A 25,598-nucleotide genomic window follows, 5' to 3' on the forward strand; every position below is an offset into this window, starting at 1 on the left:
GGGACATAAGACTAAGCCCTGTAAAGTCCTCTATCAACTGTTGAGATGCTGGTGGCTGGATGCTGAGATCTACTTGTCTTGCAGGACCCGAGACACACTTCCTAGGTTCCCTGGCTTGTTAGTAAACCTGCCCCCTTCCAGTCTGGAGTAGCTGCCTCCTTCTTCCATCTCTCCATGCCCTCCATGTACATGGCAGCTTTCATAGGAAACTCCCCAAGTTTCTAACCCATGGCCACATCTAGTGGAAGACTCTCTGCTGCTTGCAAGTGAGGTATGGTGAAAACTGCTTGCTCATTTGATCTGCTCCGTTTACTGTTTAGGGTTTATCATCCAGGGAGGAGGTGAGGGACTTAGAGGGAGAATTTAGAGAACTTCCTTCTGGCTGTGTCCAGGGGCCTGAGAGAGTGAGAGGAAACTCTGAAGAGTAGGGCAAGGGGATGCCACACTTAGAGGGAGACCCTTGGATGGTCTGTAAAAGATCTTTGAGAGAGCACTTTCACACCCTTGTCTGTTGTTTTTAGTTGCTAAGTTGTGTTTGACTCTTTGCGATGCTATGGACCATGGCTGCCAGCCCCCTCTGTCCATGGGATTTCCCAGGCAAGAATACTGGAGTGAGTTGCCATTTCCTTTTCCAGGGGATCTTCCTGCCCAGGGATTGTACCCATGTCTCCTGCATTGGCAGGCAGATTCTTTACTGCTGAGCCTCAAGGGAAGCCCTCCTTGTCTGTTGTTTGTGGTCAAATCAGGGTCCTCTTATATGCTGATTTCTAACGAGGTTCCAATTTGTATTCTTGAGACTAGAGGAAATCCATTCATTTGGGCTAAGACAAAGTTCTACCTTCCCATCCCCTTTATGAATTCCTGGCTGGAATTCTCTCAATGAAGTCTTTTTTACCTGGGCAACCAGCAGAGAGCAACGCATTGGTAGAACCTGTTCTGGGATCCAAGATGGTAGGAGTTTTTCTTTTTTTTTAAAAAATATAATTTGGCTGCATGGGTCTTAGTTGCAGCATGTGAGATCTAGTTCCCTGTACAGGGATTTGAACCCGGGCCTACCTGCAATTAGGAGTGTAGAGTCTTAGCCACTGGACCACCAGGGAAGTCCCCAGGATGGTAAGTTTTGATAGGGATCCAGAGTGTGGACAGTGATGAGTCAAAATAGGGGATATTACTTATGGAATTATGGCTATAGGCATCGGCGGCAGGAAGGTCCTCAGTGCCTAATGCAGGGAATGTGCCAGAGAAGAGGCAGACGGGCACATAAAGGGAGAAGAGCAGCAGCAAACCTGGCAGAGGCCAGCAGACCCTGGTTCGAATCTCAGCCCTCCAGCTAGCAGCTGTGTGATCTTGAGAAAGATACTGAACCTCTCTGAGCCTTAGCTTTCTAATGTTTTTAAATGGAATTAACAATAGTTACCTTATAGATTAGTTGTCAGTGTTAAACAAGAACATGGGAGTAATAATACAGCTCTTTTGGGGATGTAGAGAGCCTAGAAGGACCCTGGGTTCAAAGTGGGTGCTCAGTAAATGGGGTGAGAAATGAGGTTGGTGCTTTGCCCAGGTCCACTTGGATCCCATTTTTTGCACGACCCCCAGCTTTAGTTTGCTTTCACTTCCTGCAGCTCACATCTGCCGATCCCTTGGAGGGATCCATGCTCTTGGCTTAGGGAGCCTGAAAACGGAGGTACAGGGCTATCTATGTGTCCAGAAGGCAGCCTTAAACCAAAGACTGGAGGCCCAGTGACACCAGGCCTAAGCCCCCTCTGTGGGCCTCTGCCTGGGTTTCCACACTTACTGAAGTCTCTCTCCTGCCTTTCCCTGCCCTTCCTCTCTTTTTTTTTTTTTCTGGGAACATCTCTTTAATGAATCCCTTGTATATGTACCTTGCGTCTGGAGACCTCAATCTAAGAACCACAGCCCTTGTCCTGTTATATTCTAGTCTGAGTTTGGGGCCTCTGAAAATCACCAAGCCAACAAACAGGAAAACCATACTGAATTCCTTGTTTGCATAAGAGATAAATACAAATGTGCTGTAAGTAAGTAAGTAAGTAAGTAAGTAAGTGTTAGTTGCTCAGTCGTGCCCGACTCTTTGCAACCCCCTGGACTGCAGCCCATGAGCCTCCTGTGTCCTTGAGATTGTCCAGGCAAGGGTACTGGAATGGGTTGCCATTTCCTTCTCCAGGGGATCTTCCCAGCCCAGGGATTGAACCTGGGTCTCCTGCATTGCAGGCAGATTCTTTACCGACTGAGCTACAAAGACAAATGTCCTATACCTAAGGTCTTTAATGCAAGATAAAAAAAAGTCACAGAAGTCATCTGGGGGAGAGAAGGGATCAAAGTTCCATTTGGCTTTTATTTTAAAGATGTATTTATTTTTTGGCCCTGGTGGGTATTCGTTGCTGCACTCGGGCTTTCTCTAGTAGTGGTGAATGGGGGGTATTCTCTAGTTGAGGTGCAGGGGCTTCTCATTGCAGTGGCTTCTTTTGTGAAGCACAGACTCTTGGTACACAGGCTTCAGTATTTGTAGTATGTGTGTTCAGTAAACCTGTGTGGTACAAGGGTTTATTTGCTTGGTGGCAGGTGAAATCTTCCCGAACCAGGGATCTAACCTGTCTCCCCTGCGTTGGCAGGTGGACTCTTACCCACTGTACCACAAAGGAAGCCCTAATTTGAGGTTTCAGTTCAAAGGTTTATGTCATTCCAAAGGGCGATGCTCTTTGTTTACTACTTGGAAAGATGGAATGTTTGAGAGAATGGCAGTGCTGCCTTCCCGGATGGTACATTTTATTCTTTTGGGGGGCAGTTCACTTTATCAGTTAAGGCTATGCATGGTCTCAGTTGCAGAAATTTTCCATGGGAAAGGAAAAACAGAACCACCATATATTTAGGTGCTATCTACATGATTGATTAATTTTTTCCTCTTCTGCACCTGGGGACATTTACTGAAGAGATGTTTATAAGCAAATAAGCACAGAATAGCCATTTAATCTGTTCAGTATCTTAAATCTCAGTCCTTTTTAGGTCAGTGGTTGTCAACCTTGGCTGTACCTGGCAAGTTTAAAAAATATTGATGTCCAAGTACCATCTTAGAGATTCTGATGATATGGATCTGGGGTATAACCTAGGCACTTGAGCATAGAGTCTTTTTGTTTATTGCTGTTATTATTGTCAGGTTTATTGCAGCTTAATTTTTGGTGAACAGTTCTATATGTGCTGATGAACACATTTGACACGTAAACAACACTCAAACAAGATACAGATTTCCCCACTCCCCAAACTTCCTTCATGCTCATTTATAATAAAATCTTCACTTACCCTGCCCCCATCTGCCACACAGCCAATCCTTAGCAAACTCTGGTCTATTTTCCATGCCTATAGTTTTGCCCTTTCCAGTGTAGCATTAAAATGGATATAGCCTTTTGAGTCTCCTTCTTTAATTTGGTTGCTTTCAATTTTCAGCAATCATAAGTAAAGCCACTATAAAATCTTATGTATAGGTTTAGTGTGAACATAACCTTTTCTCTTGGATAATATCTAGGAGTGGGACCTTTGGGTTTTGTAGGCATATACTTAACTTTACAAGAAATTGCAAAGTTGTTTTCCTACCTCTGTACCATTTAGCATTTCTAACAAAAGCAAACACGTTAGGTTTTTTTTTCTTTTTAATAAAGCCATTCTAATGGGTTCATTTTATGATTTCATTGTGTCTTTAATTTGAATTTATGTAATGAAATGAAGTTGAGTATCTTTATAAGCTTATTTGCTACCTATGTAACTTCTTTGGGGGAAGGTACTGTTGAAATCTTTGACCGTTTCTCTAGGGCACAGGGGCTCAGTAGTTGTGGTGCCCGGGTTTAGTTGCTCTACAGTGTGTGGAGTCTGCCTGGACCAGGGATTGAACTCGTGTCCCCTACATTAGCAGGTGGATTCATATCCACTGTGCCACCAGGGAAGTCCCACAGATTGATTTTTGAAGGTTGAATTAACTTTGCATTCCCAAGATCATATTTCTGGGATACCTCATTTATCCATTCATTCCTGATTTTTTTTTTTTTTTTTGGTATCATTCTATCACCGCTAGATCTCGTTTGCTATTTTTTGAGGATATTTGCATCTGTATTCACTGTGGACATTGGTCCAGAGCTGCACTATACAGTGCCGGAATTCCTAGACACTGGGCTATATAAATTTAAATAGATTAAATTCTTGCATAAAGTTAAACATTTATTTCCTAAGTTACACTAGTTATAGTTCAAGTGTTCAATAGCCCCATGTGGCTTGGGGTTATCTTACTGGATAGTGCAGATATTGCTACCAAAGCAGAAAGTCCTATTGGACAGTGCAGTTTTTCGAGTTTTCTTCTTTCTTTTTTTCTAGTTTCTTTATCTGATTTGGTATAGTATGATGGTTGCGCAATGCATGAGTTGAAAAGTCTTTCCTTCTTTCCTATTTCCCAGGAGAACCTGTGTAGACCTGTTTGTAGAAGAACTGTGGTCTATCCTGGGGAATGTTCCATGTGTACTTAAAAATGTATACTCTGTTGTTGGGTAGAATGTTTTATGAATGTCAAATTAGGTCAGGTTGTTGATAGTCTTGTCCAAGACTACTACATCCATACTTGATTTCTTCCTGCTTTTCCTATCAAGTAGCTCTGAGACATGAATTTGAGCAAACTCTGGGAGACAGTGGAGGACGGACAGCCTGCCGTGCTACAGTCCATAGAGTCTCAAAGAGTGGGACACGACTTAGTGTCTGAACAACAACAATGTGAAGCACCATGTGTATTTTTGCATTTATCCATTTCTCCTTTCAGACTTATCAGTTTTTCCTGCAGATGTTTAGAAACTCTTTTGTTATTTGTGTATACATTTAGGATCCTTGTGACAATGGTAAACAGATCCCTCTGGTGTCATATGAGTTGTTTCCCGCCCCTGCCTCAGGGGCAGAAGATACTTTTGCCTTTTCTGCTGCTGCAGCGGGTCTCTACCTGTGGCCTTGGATTTGCTGCTCTGCTTCCATCATCTTGTGAGAAGGAAATAGCAAACCACTCCAGTACTTTTGCCTTGAAAATTCCATGGATGGAGGAGCCCGGTGGGCTACCGTCCATGGGGAAGAGTTGGACATGACTGAGCGACTTCACTTGCACTTTCCATCATCTTGAGGATTTTTTTCTTAAATGTTTGTTTGGCTGCATTGGGTCTTAGTTGCAGCACCCAGGATATTTCGCTGTGGCACATGGGCTTTTCTGTAGTTGTGGCACTCCAGTTCAGTAGTAGCAGCGTAGGCTTAGTTGCCTGGAGACTGGTAGGATCTTAGTTCTCCTAAGTAAGTGAAGTCGCTCAGTCGTGTCCGACTCTTTGTGACTACCAGGCTTCTCTATTCATGGAATTCTCTAGGCAACAATACTAGAGTGGGTTGACATTTCCTTCTCCAGGGGATCTTCCCAAACCAGGGATCAAACCCACACTGGAAGGCAGATTCCTAACCAGTGGACCACCAGAGAAGTCCTCATCTTGAGGTTTGCATTCTGTTGGGCAGAAGGATCTCAGTGAAGGCTTTTGTATTTACTCTAGCAGCACAGTAGAGCTATACCATCAAGGAAGACCTTTTCAGTATCTCACCCTTTATTTGACCTTTCTCTCAAGCACCCTCTAATGGTCAATGGAAAAGAGCTTGCGGATGTGTACAAGCTTCCCTCGTGCCTGTGACTCTCAGGGATTCAATAATCATATGGTAGCCCCACAGGACTGGAAAAGGTCAGTTTTCATTCCAATCCCAAGGAAAGGCAATGCCAAAGAATGTTCAAACTACTGCACAATTGCACTCATCTCACACACTAGCAAAGTAATGCTCAAAATTCTTCAAGTGGGACTTCAACAGTACATGAACCAAGAACTTCCAGATATTCAAGCTGGATTTAGAAAAGGCAGAGGAACTAGAGATCAAATTGCCAACATCCACTGGATCATTGAAAAAGCAAGCGAGTTCCAGAAAAACATCTACTTCTGCTTTATTGACTATGCCAAAGCCTTTGACTGTGTGGACCACAACAAACTGTGGAAAATTCTGAAAGAGATGGAAATATCAGACCACCTGACCTGCCTCCTGAGAAATTTGTATGCAGGTCAAGAAGCAACAGTTAGAACCTAACGTGGAACAACAGACTGGTTCCAAATTGGGAAAGGAGTGCATCAAAGCTATATATTGTCACCCTACTTATTTAACTTCTATGCAGAGTACATCATGCAAAGTGCCAGGCTGGATGAAGCACAAGGTAGAATCAATATTGCAGGGGGAAATACCAACAATCTCAGATATGCAGATGACACCACCCTTATAGCAGAAAGTGGAAGAGGAACTGAAGAGACTCGATAGAAATTAAAGAGAAGAGTGAAAAAGCTGGCTTAAAAGTCAACATTCAGAAAACAAAGATCATGGCATCTGGTCCTATCACTTCATAACAGATAGATAGGAAAACAATGAAAACAGTGAGATACTTTATTTTCTTGGGCTCCAAAATCACTGCAGATAGTGAGTGCAGCTATGAAATGAAAAGACGCTTGCTGCTTGGAAGAAAAGCTATGACCAACCTAGACAGCATATAGAAAAGCAGAGATATTACTTTGCTGACAAAGGTCCATTTAGTCAAAGCTATGGTTTTTCCAGTAGTCGTGTGTGAATGTGAGTGTTGGACCATAAAGCTGAGTGCCGAAGAATTGATGCTTTTGAACTGTGGTGTTGGAGAAGACTCTTGAGTCCCTTGGACAGTATGGAGATCAAACCAGTCAATCCTAAAGGAAATCAGTCCTGAATATTCACTGGAAGGACTGATGCTGAAGCTGAACCTCCAATACTTTGGCCACCTGATGAGAAAAGCTGACTCATTGGAAAAGACCCTGATGCTGGGAAAGATTGAAGGTGGAGGAGAAGGGGACGACAGAGGATGAGATGGTTGGATGGCATCACTGACTTGATGGACATGAGTTTGAGTAACCTCTGGGTGTTGGTGATGGACAGGGAAGCCTGGTGTGCTGCAGTCCATGGGGTTGCAAAGAGTTGGACATGATTTAGTGACTGAACTAAACTGAGCCCACACTTGGCCTCCAGAAAATTAAAAAAAAAAAAAGTATCTGAGTTCATCTTACTCGGATGCCTGCTGTCTCTGCATTCCATACTTTGCACAGATAATCCTTGGAGGTGCCTTTCTGTAAAGTTCAAGCTACTTGCTTCCCTGTGACCTCAACTTTTGGATGCATTGAAGAAACATCATGCTTTTGAAGTTTTTCCTGCCTTTTTCTTGATGTTAGCATGGGAGTGAATCTCCTTCCAGCTTTCTACATCCTAGAAAGGTCTATATGGTTGATAATTAAAAAAAATTTTTTTTTCTACAGGTGTGCTTGCAAACTCCCAATGTAGAAGAGGTCACCTCAGCATTATATGAAAAGTAAAGTTACTTTAATTAAAAAAGGAAAGGATTTTAGTGTGGTGATGAATGCTAGGAAGGACTGATTGGTGCCCTTAAATGCTGCATAACTTAAAAACAGTATTTTGAAAGCCAGGTTTTATCCCAGGGCAAAGTTTTAGAGGTAACTTAATAATCCATAAAGCAGACTTATTCAAAAAGTGCTGATATCTTCCCCTGGCATGCAATTTTGCTATAATCCTATAGCTCTTGCAAAAGGCATTGTTCTACTAGGTGGTATCTGTCTGTCCTTTGCATGGCAAATCCTCAGGTATAAATTTTTAAATAGTACACCCCCTTTCAATAATTGAACCTCATGTTCAGAGTGCTGTACTTTTGAAGGGTATAGAGATCACAGGGAAAGAGGATTAATACTTAGGCAAGGCTCAGAAAGAGCGAGAACACAGGAGTTACAGAGAGGAATGGATTGCTTAATAAGGATTTAAAAAGAAAGCTTTTACTTTATTCAGAATTGTTAACTTGAGTCAGGACACATGAAGCAAAGGCAGTGTTTCTAGGAAACTGTTTGTTTATCTGAGACTTCAGATCCATCCAGGTCTCCATGATGGCACCAATGCCATTCACTAGTGAATTTAATTCTTCTTAAAGAGTGCTGGCTCTGGAAAAGTCCAGTGGGGTACACTAGAAGGAGTATTGAGGAAGTCTGCAGGGGTGCAGTCTCATCACAGGCTGTGAATGGTGTTCCTGAGATGATACTTGGTTTAGACACATGTATTTTTTTTTTGGATTTTTAAAAACTTAATTTTCAATTAATTTTTATTGAAGTATAGTTGCTTTACAATGTTGTATTAGTTTCTGTGTGCTGTATCGTGCTTAGTCACTCAGTCATGTCTGACTCTTTGTGACCCCGTGGACTACAGCCCTCCAGGCTCCTCTGTCCATGGAATTCTCCAGACAAGAATACTGGAGTGGATTGCCATTCCCTTCTCCAGGGGATCTTCTCGACCGAGGGATAGAACCCAGGTCTCCTGCACTGCAGGCAGATTATTTGCCATCTGAACCACCAGGGAAGCCTGTGTTAGTTTCTACTGTATAGTAAAATGAATCACCCATACATATACATAAATCCCCTCCCTTTTGGACTTCTTTCCCACCCAGGTCACCCCAGTGCATTGTTGAGTTCCCTATTCTATACAGTAAGTATACACTATTGATACTATATATATAACAGATAGGACTTCCTTGGTAGCTCAGCTGGTAAAGAATCTACCTGCAATGCAGGAGACCCTGGTTCAATTCCTGGGTCAGGAAGACATGCTGGAGAAGGGATAGACTACTCATTCTAGTATTCTTGGACTTCCCTGGTGGTTCAGATAGTAAAGAATCTGCCTACAATGCGTAAGACCTGGGTTTGATCCTTGGGTTTGGAAGATTCCCCTGGAAAAGGGAATGGCTATCCATTCCAGTATTTTGGCCTGAATATTGGACAGAGGAGCCTGGTGGGCTACAGTCCTTGGGGTAGATAATTAATCAAACCTATATTTTAACGGTGGTTTTTCTTCTGAGTGACCTTGGATAAAGTCGCTTCACCTCTCTAATTCTCAGTTTACTCACTGGTGACAAGGAGCTGATGATCCTTATGTCTTAGTGTTACTTGGTGGATGAAGTGATAAAATCTGTAGCACATGTGCCACAAGGCCTGACACTCAGGAAATGCTCAGTCAGTATAAGTTCACCTATCCTTGTCCCCTTTTTGGGAGCCATGCAAAGAAGGGGACATGAACTTGTCCTCTGACAAGCCCTGTCCCCTGGGATCTTGGATTTACAAAATACACAATTTTACATTTGTACCTTTAGGAACCTGGAGCCATCTTTGCTGAATGGGTTGAGGTTTGCACTTGTGCCCTATTGTGACTTAGTTGTATGGGTGCCATTATATAAAATATTAATAATTGTTTTCATTCTGCAATTTGGAAATCAGAGCAATTGTCCCTTTGGCTCACTGTTGGACTGAATCTATCCCTTGGTGAGGTGTGTATAACTGGGGTCAGAGATTGCCAAGGGCTTGGGTCTTCTGCATGAAAGTTGATTAAATTAGCTAAGACTGTCTGGGTCAGACTGATCTAGGTTTGAATCATGGCCTTACCAATTCTTAGCAGCAGAATCCAAAGAAAATTCCTGTTCCTCTCTAAGTCTTAATGTTCTTGGTGACAAACTGGGAGAGGGATGCAATGTCTACTTCATAGGTTGAGATAATCAATGAGGTCAGGCATATCATGCACTCACAAATGTTATATAAATAATTTATTGCCTGTTTACCATTTACCATGCTTAGCAGTGGGTTAAGCACTTCATGGGGTTTCCCTGGTGACTCAGATGGTAAAGAACGTGCCTGCAATACGGGAGACCCAGTTCAGTCCCTGGGTCAGGAAGATCCCTTGGAGAAGGGAATGACTACTGACTCCAATATTTTTGCCTGGAAAAATCTCATGGACAGAGGAGCCTGTCACTTTATATATGGATTATATAGCTTAGAACCCATTACAACTCTGTAAGGTAGGTGATATTAGTATTCCTATTTTACAGAGGAGGAGGCTGAGGTAAGCTACTCAGTCAAGATGTGGTGGTGATGGTTGTGAACCCACGTCCATACGCTTAACCCCATTACTGTGCTCCCTTCCATGTTCTTTGGCTTCCGCTTCTCCCCAAACCGCTGTGAAATTTAGAAATAAGTTGTGATGTTTGGTGACATATTAGTAGATGGCATGCCTAATATCGCCTTCTGAAAAGAGGTTTTGGAGCATTGCAGCTGCTCTCAGGGTAGTGAAAATAGCAGAAGGTATTTCGGGGACAACCTCCTGATATGGTAAGCTTTAATTCCCTGGTCTATCAGGCATTTGAAGCCTCAGGTTGTTAAGTTCTCCTAATGGGCAAGGCAAAGATTCTGAGGGCTAAACAGACTGGGCAGACAACAGTGTCATGCTTCCCACAGGCCAAGGGAAAGAGTGATTTTTTTAGGGGAGCAGAATGACCAGAAGGAACTCTGTCTGAAGCCTTACCTCTTTAAAAACATTTCTGAAGTTAATTTTTTTAGATCAATCTGGTTAAATGGAGAAGGTGTTCCCTACTTGGTAAAATAACATTGTGCATTGAATCAGAAGCTTCTGCGCTTGGCAGATAGCCTACAAAGGAGAGATGACATTCTGTCCTGATTTTTCTTACCATTTTCCATCAGGTCCCAGTTAACACACAGCTAGCGCTGTGAAGTGCAGTGACAAATTAACCTCCTTTGGAGGTTCCTTCACCTTTGGAGGTTCCTTCACCCTCCAAAGGACTGTCTCCTAAGGAAGGTAACTTGAGAATGGTTTCTCTGTACAGGAATGATTCTAGGAGTTGTAATTTATGAATGCATTTTTGAGGGTCTCCACATTTTCTCCAAAACTATGTTAATGAGCTAGAATATTTCATTTCAATATGCTGGGCATTGAATACAGTGATAGTACCTGATCCATAATTAGAAACGTAGTCTTTTCTGATACAGAAGCATTTATAGTCTTTCTTAAGTCTCATTTAGACCTATGTTACACAGCCAGGTTAATGACACAGAGGTAACATCAGAAGTTCTCTACATGAAATTCCTTTCTTTGTAAAAAAAACAAAACAAAACTGAGTTGATGACCAAAGCTTTAACTGTCTCAAATGATTGATCCACCATAAAAAGAAATGTCATAGAAGCTTTCCAGAGAAGTGGGCCTCCCAGGAGAAAGCATTAAACCCTTACTGTTTTTCCTCAGTATACACTCCTGACTCTCACAGACTATTGTTGATAGTTGAGCAGAAACAATAAAATTGTTTGTAGTCCTCTCAAATGTGTAGCCATAAATACAATGATCACTATTTATTTCACATACATTTTAGTCTAGCTATCTATGTACATCCTCCAGAATATTTGCATCTCTGAAAAAATAGATATAATTTACTCCACTTTGTAAATTAGGAAAAGGAGGCTAAAGTAAGGAGGGTTAAGTAAATTGCTTAATATCATGTAGCTAGTATGTTGTGGAACAAGATTCAGACTTAGTCTGAATTACTTCAAGGCTTCTACCCATTCTATTACTTTGTAGCCACTAGAGGGTATCATGAAGGAAAAGATTCAGTTCTTTTCTTTTCATACCTTATGTGTAGCTAAAGAGCTAAGACATAACCATCACAATAAAAGGTTGAGAACTTATTTTGTGTCAGGGATTCTGCTGAACTTTCTGTGGAGAATTTCTCATTTAATTATCTCAGCAACCCCATGAAGTACATAGTACTACTGTTCCAAATTGACAAATGATGGCAAATAGCTTCCTTTACATGGTGGATTGGATCTGAGCTTCAAAGATAAGCAGTCTGACTCCAGAGTCTATTCTTTAAACTACCATCACTCCCCGGGACTGTTGATCTGGGGCACAGATAGTTCAGAAGACAATTTAGTTGAAGTCAGGCTAAGTGAGGGTTCAACGGTAACAGTGGTTAGGTAGCTGAGGGGTCAAGACGATGATAGGGGTAAGTTGTCCATGGCAGTAGACCTTTCAGAACCATGGACAGCCACCTAGAAAGGAGGTTATAGTTTCTCTAAGTCAGGTAAAGCCTTTATCTTCAAACAATGTTAATGTCTCCTATCCACTATTTTTATTATCAGTTGACCTTCACTCACTTGTTGCTTGGCTCAATGCCTCAGAATTCATGGAATCATTCTCAATATCCTCAAGAACTCTTGATGTCTATATTGCTGTCCACTGAGGCATTGAACCTAGAGCAGGGTGGTGGGGAGGAGTAATGATGAGTGTATGGGAATGGGAGAATTCTCAGCCCTCTTAACCCATTGGTTTGTCCTCTAACCATCCAGTTTCCTTTAATTCAGGATAACATTAAAACTAAAGCCAGGGTCCTGACAGTAAATGTGAACAGTTTAAAGGAGTTGAGTTGCAGAATACAGGCAATGTCACCAGAAAGTTCATGATTAATTGCTGACTGGAAGGTACAGTCAAATGCCACTAGAGGGTGAAATCATTGTAAGCTGCAGTGATCTCAGGAGACAATGGAGGGATGTATTTGTCTGAGTGTAGATAAGGAGGGGGTATTTCAGGAAGGGGGAAAGAGCACAGAAAAAAAATACAGACGTAGGGAGCTATAAAATGTCTACTGGGGAATAAACAGGCTGACTCTTTTTTTCCCCCTGGAAACTCATTCGTGAATGACCAGACTTGAGTGTTAACTATATGGATGTACACAAAATGCGAGCAGAATGAAAAAGCATCAGATATGCTTTCAAGCCGCTGGGTGCTGGTGTGGATACAGAAGGGCTCATGCACCTCTCTAGCCAGACAGCTCTATTAGCCCTGGACTTCTGCTATAATTATAAAGCATCATTAGAGACAAGCCATGCTGTAGCATTTCTCCCCAAGCATCCAGAGGACCCAGAGAAGCTGGATTGTCATTTGCAGGAGACAAATGACAATGATCCCCTGAGATGTAATGTGCAGAAAAAATGCAATCCTATTATGAGACTGTCATTGTAAAGGTTTCTTCTGTTCCCAGTTCAGACAGAGGAGGGAGACAGGGTACCATGTTAACAAGAGGAAAGAGATCTTACCCAGAGTACAGAAAGATCCCTGCCATTTCAGAAAAACAATTCTTTGGGATTGAGTAAAATTAAATGCTTCAGGGAAAAAAATGTTTAGATGTATAAGAGAAAGAATATGGCTTAACAGCTAAAGTTTCTCTTCTGATGGACCTGAAAAGCCTTGGTGATGAAATTTAATTTCCACTTTCATTGAAGAGATCAGAAACTCCATTGTGCAGTGAAGAGTGTTCCCAAGTGGAATTGGGTCCATTTTTAAGAGATTCATTAGTTAGTAAGATACATTGTCTTTAATTTTAAGGAGGAACAAGAAGACCACGTGTTACTTGGCTTTCTGTGTTGTATGATGTGAGAGAGACGGTCATGTTCACTCTCAAACCACTGGGAAATGTGTATAAGTATATTTGTGCACATGGAGATGCAAACTTTGACACCTAGTGTGGTGAATACTCACATATTCATCCTTTACCGAGAGGTCATCCGGATTATTTCATGCCTGATTCCTTCTACCCAGTGAAGTACCAGCAAGGTATATAGGGAAGGACAGGAGCTTTGGCATTGGAGAGATTCAAATTCCAGCTCACCCACTTTCTAACAGTGGATCTTTGGCAAGTTAACTTTTCTGAGCCTCATTTTCCTCATCTGTGCCATGGGGTGACTTATTCTCTGGGTGAAACATTTGGGATAGTGCATGACGTATATGAAGTGGTCAAGAAATATCCGTGACACGTTCCCACATTACAATCAAAGGTAGTCGTTTTGTTGCCTCCTTTGTGAGGTGGTGGGCACTTCTTTCTGTCTTCCAGTGTCTTTCCCCTCCTCTTCACCACTTAACACTCTTCTGATTTTCCTTTGAAATAAAACCACCTATTCCCCCATTTCAGTCCGTGTGGCTTGGGCAGAGAGCTTTCTTTACTGCGGAGGCAGATATACCTTCTTCAGTCATGGTTTTCCTTGTTCCTGCCCACCTTAATTGGTTCAGGGATGGACACGTGACCCAATATGGGCCAATGAGACTTGAATCCAGTACTTTTATGGATCTTTCTGGAAGGAGAAACTCTATTCTTCTGGTGGTTAAGAATGTATCAGACGGTTGCTCAAAAAGTTATACATAGAATGACAACATGACTCATCAATTCTATTCCCAGAAAAATACCAAAAATGATTAAAAACAGGTGTTCAAACAAAAGCTTATATATAAATTTCATAACAGCTTTATTCATAATAGTGCAAAGGGGAAAACAACTCAAATGTCCATCAACAGATGAATGAATAAATAAAATGGATAAAAATTCCATATAATGGAATATTGTTCAACCACATAAAGGAAGAAGTACCAAGGCATGCTACACTATGGTTGAACCTTGAAAACATTAGTTAGTGACAGCTTTGTAGGCACCCACCACCTGCTGAGAGAAAAAGGCTGATAACACTCTTAACACAAATGGAAGGAGAGTGTTTTCAGGGCCAGACAGCTCCATTCTCCCCACGGAAAGGAAGGTGACATGCTCTTTGAATCCTAGGCTCCATTTTTCTCTTTTCATGAGCTTATTGAATAAGACCAGCACAAATCCTGCTTTTTCCAGGAGGAATTCAAAGTTGAACTTACTCACTCACTGTCATAGGGTGAAATATTTCGTAAATATCTGTTTCCCACAAAGATTAGGGGGCTATTGAGGGTAGCCACCGTGTCTTATTCTTGTTTGTATCCCTCACCTGTAATGCCTACTATGGTGCCTGACACTAGTGTTTTCTCAATGAATACTGAATTTGAAGAGAACATTGGTCATAATTGTGTCTGAGAGTAACACATAAGTGATTTTAGAACTAGTTTTGTTGAACGCTTAGCATGATTCCTTAAAGTATGCATTTTATTGTATAAACAGTAGCCGTATGTGTATCTGCCTGTAACCTACACCCATATCTACTTGACACCTATATCTTCACCTACATCTGTACCAATGCCTGTGTCTACATCTGTGTCTGAGTAATACTACCTGAGAGAAACGGAAGCTCTGCCCCGTCTATGAAACCACTGTACTGTTGAACAATCCCCCAAGAAAGAGAAATGCAAAAAATCAAAATGGCTGTCTCAGGAGGCCTTACAAATAGCTATGAAAAGAAGAGAAGCAAAAAGGAAAGGAGATAAGGCATGATATACCCATTTGAATGCAGAGTTCAAGAGACTAGCAAGGAGAGATAAGAAAGCCTTCCTCAGCAATCAGTGCAAAGAAATAGAGGAAAACAATAGAATGGGAAAGACTAGAGATCACTTCAAGAAAATTAGAGATACCAAGGGAACATTTCATGCAAAGATGGGCTCAATAAAGGACAGAAATGGGATGGACTTAACAGAAGCAGAATATATTAAGAAGAGGTGGCAAGAATACACAGAAGAACTGTACGAAAAAGATCTTCATGACCCAGATAATCACGATGGCCTGATCATTCACCTAGAGCCAGACATCCTGGAATGTGAAATCAAGCGGGCCTTAGGAAGCATCACTATAACAAAGCTACTGGAGATGATGGAATTCCAGTTGAGCTATTTCAAATCCTAAAAGAGGATGCTCTGAAAGTGCTGCACTCAATATGCCAGCAAATTTGGAAAACTCAGCAGTGGCCACAGGACTGGAAAAGGTCAGTTTTCATTCCAATCCCAAATAAAGGCAATGCCAAAGAATGCTCAAACTACTGCACAATTGCACTCATCTCACACGCTAGTAAAGTAATGCTCAAAATTCTCCAAGCCAGGCTTCAGCAATACGTGAACCGTGAACTTCCTGATGTTCATGCTGGTTTAAGAAAAGGCAGAGGAACCAGAAATCAAATTACCAACATCTGCTGGATCATCAAGAAAGCAAGAGAGTTCCAGAAAAACATCTATTTTTGCTTTATTGACTATACCAAAGCCTTTGACTGTGTAGATCACAATGAACTGGATAATTCTAAAAGAGATGGGAATACCAGACCACCTAACCTGCCTCTTGAGAAATCTGTATTCAGGTCAGGAAGCAACAGTTAGAACTGGACATGGAACAACAGACTGGTTCCAAATTGGGACAGGAGTACGTCAAGGCTGTATATTGTCACCCTGCTTATTTAACTTATATGCAGAATACATCATGAGAAACGCTGGACTGGAAGAAGCACAAGCTGGAATCAAGATTGCCGGGAGAAATATCAATAACCTCAGATATGCGATGACACCATCTTTATGGCAGAAAGTGAAGAAGAACTAAAGAGCCTCCTGATGAAAGTGAAAGAGGAGAGTGAAAAAGTTGGCTTAAAGCTCAACATTCAGAAAATGAAGATCATGGCATCTGGTCCCATTACTTCATGGGAAATACATGGGGAAACAGTGGAAACAGTGTCAGACTTCATTTTCTTGGGCTCCGAAATCACTGCAGATGGTGATGGCAGCCATGAAATTAAAAGATGCTTACTCCTTGGAAGGAAGGTTATGACCAACATAGAAACATACGAAGAAGCAGAGACATTACTTTGCCAACAAAAGTCTGTCTAGTCAAGGTTATGGTTTTTCCAGTAGTCATGTATGGATGTGAGAGTTGGATTATAAAGAAAGCTGAGTGCTGAAGAACTGATGCATTTGAACTGTGGTTGGAGAAGACTCTTGAGAGTCCCTTGGACTGCAAGGAGATACAACCAGTCCATCCTAAAGGAGATCAGTCCTGGGTGTTCATTGGAAGGACTGATGTTGAAGCTGAACCTCCAATACTTTGGCCACCTGATGCGAAGAGCTGACTTTTTATTGGGAAAGACCCTGATTCTGGGAAAGATTGAAGGCAGGAGGAGAAGGGGATGGCAGAGGATGAGATGATTGGATAGCATCACTGACTCAATGGACATGAGTTTGGGTAAACTCTGGGAGTTGGTGATGGACAGGGAGGCCTGATGTGCTGCAGTCATGAGGTTGCAAAGAGTCAGACACGACTGAGCAACTGAACTGAACTGATACCGTTGAACTTGGTATAAATCACTGAACATACTGTTCTACGTATCCTAGAGGTCACTGAACTATTGTATTACCTTCTGCAGTGGGACCTCCATCCCTGTCTTTAACTCAATGATAATCCTAACGATGAAGACAGTAACAGTTACCAGTTATTGAGTATTTGCTTTGAGCTTGCATTGCTGTCACCCACCTAATTTCATTCTGTCGACACAGCAGTCATTTATTTGAGCCATGTTCTCATTCTACTGATACATGGAGGCTGAGGGAGGCTCAGCCACTTGCCTAAGGTCACATAATGCATTTGAGGGAAGAATCAAGGTTTCAACCTGTTTGACCTCCAATCCCACCTTCCTGAGTAGCAGAACTGCCAAATGGGAAATTCTGCCCTTGTTGGCCAATTCCCTTTTGCTCTCACTTCCTGCCTGTCACTACCTCCCTCTGAGAGCTGAAGGGTCTAAGAACCAGCATTGGAGGAGTCTGTATGCTGCTGGTGCACCCTCTCTTTTTGTGTCTCTCCAGTTTGGGAGAAGGCAGTGGTACCCCACTCCAGTACTCTTGCCTGGAAAATCCCATGGACGGAGGAGCCTGGTAGGCTGCAATCCATGGGGTCGCTAAGAGTCGGACATGACTGAGCGACTTCACTTTCACTTTTCACTTTCATGCATTGGGGAAGGAAATGGCAACCTGCTCCAGTGTTCTTGCCTGGAGAATCCCAGGGACAGTGGAGCCTGATGAGCTGCCATCTATGGGGTCGCACAGAGTTGGACACGACTGAAGAGACTTAGCAACAGCAGCAGTTTCCTGGAAGGGGCTCAGTTTGGGGCAGTTCTGATTTGGTAAATTCATGAACCCCCCAGAGGGTGGGAGTGGTCTTGTTCTTGTCCCTGTCATTACCCATTATGTCTAGAGATGTGCCTGCATTATAATATGGATAATCGCATAGGAAATGACACAGATACTACAAAACCTTCAGAATATGTTGCCAGACACCAGCGTCTGTCATTGTCTTGATCACAGTTTCAAATACATAAGCCCATTTTCCTTCCTAATTTCCAGAAATCAGGCTCAGGGAGACCCTGTCCTCACATTTCTGAGCCCTTTGGTGGGAGGAGAACCGAAGGAGGTGCCTGGGCCACCCTGGGCTTATTTGGCCTCAAATCCATCCTTTGTCCTCCCCCTGCACACCATGGTTCCCAGACTCCCATGTCAGCAGAGTTACAGCTGAGTTTGGCCAATGTGAGGTGGTGATGGGAGACAGGCAGGCAAGAGGAAGGAATAAGCCTTGCTTTGGGTTGGCCAAAATGGTTGTTTGGATTTCCCATGAGGTGGTACAAAAAAACTGGAACGAACAAACTGGCAAACTCAATATTTCTCACTCCCTTTGCCTTGCATGGCATCTCTGCAGCAGCGGTGTCTCCTCTGTGGCCTCAGGTGCTTTGGGACAGAACCCTTTTGTCCTGGACTTCAGTGACATCCGGTCTCCCTTGGTGCCTCCTCCTCGGAATTGTAGTAGATTCCTGCTGTATTCATCTTTGGCAGGATCAAGACTAGGATGAAACAAGTGAGGCTGAGTCATGCAAATATGGGGTCAGATTCTGTCTTTATGTAAAATTTTGATATTTGCTTTAGCATAGATTTTTTTCTGTATCAATCTAGACTTTCAAAAAATTAAAAAAAAATTACTGGACTATTATTGCATTACAAGGTTGTGTTAGTTTCTGTGTACAATAAAATGAATCAGCCATATTCATATAGATATCCCCTCCCTCTTGGACCTTCTTCCCACCACACCCCACCTCCTCACCCCACCCCTCTAGGTCATCACAGAACCCCAAGCTCAGCTTCCTGTGCTTCATAGCAGCTTCCCACTAGCTATTTATTTTATACATGGTAGTGTATATGTCAACTCTAATCTCCCAATTCACTCCCCCCTCACCGTCCCCGCCCCTGGGGCCACGTGTCTGTTCTCTATGTCTACATCTCTATTCCTGTCTTGGAAATAGGTTCATCTGTGCCATATTTCTAGATTCCACATGTAAGTGTTAATATCCTTGACTTATGATGGAGTTATGTCCAGATAAATCCATCATAAGTTGAAAACACTGTAAGTTGAAAATGCATTTAATACACCTGACCTGCTTAACATCTTAGCTGAGCCTAGTCTACCTTAAATGAGCTCAGGACATTTCCATTAGCCTGTAGGGGAGCAAAATCACTTAAGACAAAGCCTATTTTATAACACAGTGTTGGATATCTCTTGTCATTTATTGACTATGACACTGAAAGTGAAAAGCAGAAAGGTTGTCTGGGTGCAGAATGGTTGTAAGAGTGTTGGCAATTTATCTGGTGACCACATGACTAAGAGATGCTCTTGGCAGCTGCCCAGCACCATCAGAGGGCCACACTACCTAGGGCCAGCCTGGGAAAAGGTCAGAATCCAAAGTGTGATGTATGATTTCTATTGAGTGCGTACCATTTTTCACACCATCATAAAGTAAAAAAATTGAAGTCAAACTATTGTTAAGTCAGGACTTGTATTTCTCCTGTTCACTCGCTAAGTCGTGTCTGACTCTTTGCGACACCACAGACTGTAGCATGCCAGCCCCCTCTGTCCTCCACTGTCTCCCAGAGTGTGCTTAAATTCATGTCCTCTGAGTTGGTTAGATGGTTAGATGCTATCTAACATCTCATCCTCTGCTACCCCTTCTCCTTTTGCCTTCAATCTTTACTAGCATCAGAGTCTTTTCCAGTAAGTTGGCTTTTTGCATCAGGTGGCCAAAACACTGGAACTTCATTCAGCTTCAGCGTTTGTCCTTCTGATGAATACTCAGGGTTGGTTTCCTTTAGGATTGGCTGTTTTGACCTCCTTGCTGTCCAAGGGACTCTCAAGAGTCTTCTCCAGCACCACCATTCAGTGCTCTGCCTTCTTTTAAAAATTTTTTTAATATATTTTTAATTGAAGGATAATTGTTTTCCAGAATATTGTTTTCTGTCAGACATCAACAAGAATCAGCCATCGTTGCACCCATGGTCCAACTCTCCCATCTGCATATGACTACTGGAAAAACCATTGCTTTAAGTAGACAGACCTTTGTCAGCAAAGTGATGTCTCTGCTTTTTAATATGCTGTCTAGGTTTGTCATAGGTTTCCTTTCAAGGAGCAAGCGTCTTAATTTCATTGCTGCAGTCACCATCTGCAGTGATTCTGATAGTCAGGACTATATGTATTAAAGTAGGATTTCCACATTGTTCCATTTGGAATCTTGGTTTTTGTCACCTGAACACCTAACTCCCAGCCTTAAATCCCTGCTGTTTATTTTTATTATTATTATTTTTTAAAAGGCTGTATTTTTATTTTAGAAAAAGGTGAAACATGAAATTTCAAGACCAATCAAGACACGCTTAGATATGGCTTAAATCTAAGCTGTCAGACCTGACTGACTGTCCTTGGAGAAACACCACAAATATACATCCACCATCAATGACCATAACCTCAAATTCCACTTTTTCCATTAGAATAATCAAGGAACACCATTCAGAAATAATATTACATCCTGCATTTTATTCAATTCCATATGACAAAAATAGGAACCTAGACTAAGACATCCATTTCAATCAGTAGATGTGTCAAGCCACAGATTTCGTCATAAAAAATATTGGATCTGGGTAACAACTCTGCACTGGTTCAGGGAGGGCCCGACCCTGCACGGTGCTGCAATAGAAAAATAGTGTCTCTCCACCGTGCGGAGGGACAGCCTCACCCGGACACAGGCCGGGCAGTCTCACTGCCCGCTGCGAGCCGCCTTATGTAGAGCACTTTACATTTCTCTTTTCTCACGGTATATACACATCTTTCTGGGAGGACAGAGCACTACATGGTACCAAATACGACCCCCCCCCCAAAAAAAATCACACCAAAAGGGACACAGATAAATAATAACAACATTCACTGCTGAAACACAGCGACACCCAGCACCTGTTTTCTCTTCCCGGTACAGGGACACCCTCAATCCCTGCTGTTTAAAATACTCAAGTGGTTTCTCTTCCCCACTGAGACACTGATAGATTGTTTCACACTGATTTTGACTTACATGTCTCTGTGAGGTAGGGATTAGTATTATGTCCATTTTAAGTATGAGGAGAGATGCTCTGAAACCTTTGGTTACCTACCAGTGTCACTGAAGCTATGATGGGGCAGAAGCGGGTCTTGAACACAGGTGTGTGGGACTCCAGAATTCTCACTCTTAACCATGAAGCTCTGTGGTCTAATTATATATATTTTCAAAGGATTCAACTAAGAATAAAAATCCCTTTTGATCAGGAAGAAACCTTTTGATTGTGGAGAATGCTCTTGAAAGGGTCTCTGGGCTCTTTCAAACTGGAAATTTACATGCAGAGAAGACAAATGTGTGAGAACGGGTGATATTGGGATGAAGCCGGGCAGGTCTGTATTCTTCTCTGAGCTGATTTGTTTCAGTAAATCCCCAGAAAATATCACTCGTCTCATTTCCCTTCAATCCTTTTGTCTGAGTTTAAGTTGGAAACACTCCCCCCCCCCTTTCTTTGTAAATTCTCTTGATTTTGGTTATGTAACCAGGCCAGGCAGTTGCCTTTGCTGAACAAAAGTCTCAAATGAATAGATATCAATGGTAATACCAGTAATTAACAGTTTCTCTCTGCAGCGCATGTCTGCAACTGCTTTTATTGATTTATTTTGACTCTGTTCCATATAGGACAGTTTTTCAGCTCACACAAACATATGCTTATCTCCTTTTGGTTCTGACCATTCTGGGCCCTCCTTTTGGTTCCTCAGGACAGCTCTAACAGTGGGGCAGATGAAACGGGGCTCTGGTACCTCAAATGAACTATAACCTTGAAAGGTTAACAATGGATGGGGAAGAGGGAGAACCTCTTAATTTGAAGTTTGATCTCTGTGCTTTCTTTCTGATATAAGGAGAACTTGGAGTTTCATGGAGCTGTGTGTAGGGAGAGGACGGGGGGATGGGAGGAGTCATCCAGGCGAAGATAGGCATCAAAGAGGAGGAAAATTGAGGAGGAATGAGTTGCCAAGTTCTCCTGACTCAGGAGGCTCTGCTTCTCTGGGATCTAGCCCAGGGATCCTATCCTTTCCCCTCAATCAAGAGTATTAAAAGGCCACTTTGTTTGATGGTTAGGTATGTCAAAGTTACTGCTTTTCTCCTAGAATTGAGTGCTTTTATTAAGCTGAATGTAGAAAACTTAGATGACACAGAAGGAAAGGAGGTGGGGATGGGGAGGAAGCTAGTTTTACATATTTTCAAATATTTTGTGGCCCTTCATGCCGTTACGTTCCACCCCCACCCCAACTCTCTCTCTCACATGCACCCACATGCACACGATATCTTTGAGATGCCCCTGAACATGCCTATAGGACATAAGAATATTGAATATGTGCCCTGTTTTTCAAATTTGTGATGTATCATGAACCCTTTTACATGTCAACAATTATAGCTCTGTGTTATCATTTTTCAAGCCTGAATAGTATGCCATTTATTGTTTTTCAGTCACTCAGTTGTGTCTGACTCTTGTGATCCTATGGACTACAGCAAGCCAGGCTTCCCTGTCCTTCACTGTCTCCCAGAGTTTGCTCAAACTCATGTTTATCTATCTATCTGTCCATCTACCCATCTATCTACCTCCAGTGGAATACTATTCAGCCTTGAACAATATAATGTATATTATATATATTTATAATATAATATGGGGCTTCCCTGGTGGCTCAGATGGTAAAAAATCTGCCTGCAATGTGGGAGACCTGGGTTCAATCCCTGGGTTTGGAAGATCCCCTGGAGGAAGGCATGATGACCCACTCCAGTATTCTTGCCTGGAGAATCCCCATGGACAGAGGAGCCTGGCAGGCTATAGTCCATGGGGTCTCAAAGAGTTGGACATGACTGAGTGACTAAGCACATAATAAAATATAATATAAATATTTTCCTTCCTGAGCTCTTTTACTTTCCTTATCTCCTTCCTTCCCTCCCTGCCTCTCTCCATTTTTGCTGTATAACCATTCTGAAATAAACAGACTTAATCTTTCTTTATGAATCTGAAACATTTGCTTAGAACAGATTCCTAAGTGTAGATTGTTGGGTCAAAAAGTGTGCCTTTAAAAAAAAATAATTGGAGGATAATTGCTTCAAAGTGTTATGCTGGTTTGTGCTGTACAACAGTGAGAATCAATCATAATTATATATGAATATCCTCTCTGTCTTGAGCCTCCCTCTGCCTTCCTGTCCCACCTTCCTAGGTCATCACACAGCACCAGGCTGGGCTCTCTGTGTTATATGGCAGCTCCTTCAGTTCATTTCAGTTCAGTCCAGTCACTCAGTCCTGTCCAGTTTGAGACCCCATGGATTACAGCCAGGATTCCCTGTCCATCACCAACTCCCAGAGCATGCTCAAACTCATGTCCATTGAGTTGGTGATGCCATCCAACCATCTCATCCTCTATTGTCCCCTTCTCCTCCTGCCTTCAATCTTTCCCAGCATCAGAGTCTTTTCCGATGAGTCAGTCCTTCGCCTCAAGTGACCAAAGTATTGGAGCTTCAGCTTTAGCATCAGTCCTTCCGATGAATATTCAGGACTGATTTCCTTTAGGATTGACTGCTTGGATCTCCTTGCAGTCCAAGAGACTCTCAAGAGTCTTCTCCAACACCACAGTTCAAAAGCATCAATTCTTCAGGGCTCAGCTTTCTTTATAATCCAACTCTCACATCCATACATGACTACTGGAAAAACCATAGCTTTGACTAGATGGACCTTTGTTGACAAAATAATGTCTCTGCTTTTTAATATGCTGTCTAGGTTGGCCATAGCTTTTCTTCCAAGGAGCAAGCATGTTTTAATTTCATGGCTGCAGTCACCATCTGCAATGATTTTGGAGCCTCCCCAAATAAAGTCTCTCACTGTTTCTGTTATTTCCCCATCTATTTGCCATGAAGTGATGGGACCAGATGCCATGATCTTAGCTTTCTGAATGTTGAGTTTTAAGCCAACTTTTTCACTCTCCTCTTAAACTTTCATCAACAGCCTCTTTAGTTCTTCTTCACTTTCTTGCATAAGGGTGGTGTCATCTGTGTACCTGAGATTATTAATATTTCTCCCGGAAATCTTGATTCCAGCTTGTGCTTCATCCAGCCTGGCATTTTGCATAATGTACTCTGCACAGAAGTTAAGTAAGCAGAGTGACAATATACAGCCTTGAAGTACTCCTTTCCCAATTTGGAACCAGTCTGTTGTTCCATGCGTTCACTATTCTGTCCTTTAAGAAGAATGTACTGATGCATACAGGAAGTATGGCAGTTTTTATCCTACAGTTACGTCATCCTGTAAGGCTTCTCTGGAGGTGTAGTATTTGCACTGATGACTCTAGGATGGATATAAGTTATCAAGGCAAAGAGGGGGTGGTGATGGCAAACATTGTGACAGAGGAACTCTCATGTGTAAGGAACACTTGGTAGGGAGTAAGGGACCTTCAAAGCGGCAGATTGAGCACAAAGAATAAAAGAGGAGGGTATCTCATTTAGGATTCTGATGTTTATTATAAGGAAGTGGCTCATGTGATTATGGAAACTGGAAAGTCCCCAGATTGTAGTCAGGAAGCTGGAAACCCAGGAGAGCCAATGTTTCATTATAAGTCTAAAGGCAGAGGAAAAAAGGAAAAGAAAAACTCTAAGACCTATATCCTAGCTGATGCCATTCAGACAGGAAGTGTTTGATCTTATTTGTGGGAGAGTCAGCACTTTTGGGGGCTTCCCTGGTGGTTTGGACAGTAAAGAATCTGTTTGCAATGCAGGAGATTCAGGTTTGATTCTTGGGTCGGGACTATCCCCTGGAGAAGGAATTGCCTACCCACTGCAGTATTCTTGCCTGGAGAATTCCTGGGACAGATGAGCCTCCTGGGCTACAGTCCATGGGGTCACAAAGAGTCAGACAGAAGTGAGCATCTAACACTTTCACTTTCTTCAGCCCTTTTGCTTTCTTGAGGCCTTCAACTGATTAGATGAGGCCCACTCACATCAGGGAGGGCAATCTGCTTTATTTAGTCTACTAATTGAAAAATTAATTTTGTCCCCAAATATCTGTACAGACACATCCAGAATAATATTTGACTAAATGTCTGGGCATCCTGTGGCCCAGTCAGTTTGACCCCCAAAATTAAGCATTATAGGGGGAACATGAAAGGAGGTTCAAAAAGTGGGCAATAGGGGAGGGGATGTAGATGGAAGGAGACCTGGACCATACAGGGCCTTGTGGACCACATAAGGGATTTTGGTTTTCATCATAAGAGATATTGGAAATTGTGTTGTTGTGTTGTGCTTAGTTGCTCAGTCACGTCTGATTCTGTATCCCTGTGGACTGCAGCCTGCCAGGATCCTCTGTACATGGGATTTTCCAGGCAAGAATACCAGAGTGGGTTGCTGTTTCCTCCCAGGGATCTTCCTGACCCACAGAATGAACCTGCATCACTTGTGTCTCTGCATTGGCAGGTGGACTCTTCACCACTGTGCCATCTGGGTGGTTTTAACAAGGCC

Source organism: Capricornis sumatraensis, chromosome 3 (assembly GCF_032405125.1).
Source record: "Capricornis sumatraensis isolate serow.1 chromosome 3, serow.2, whole genome shotgun sequence".
NCBI lineage: Eukaryota > Metazoa > Chordata > Mammalia > Artiodactyla > Bovidae > Capricornis > Capricornis sumatraensis.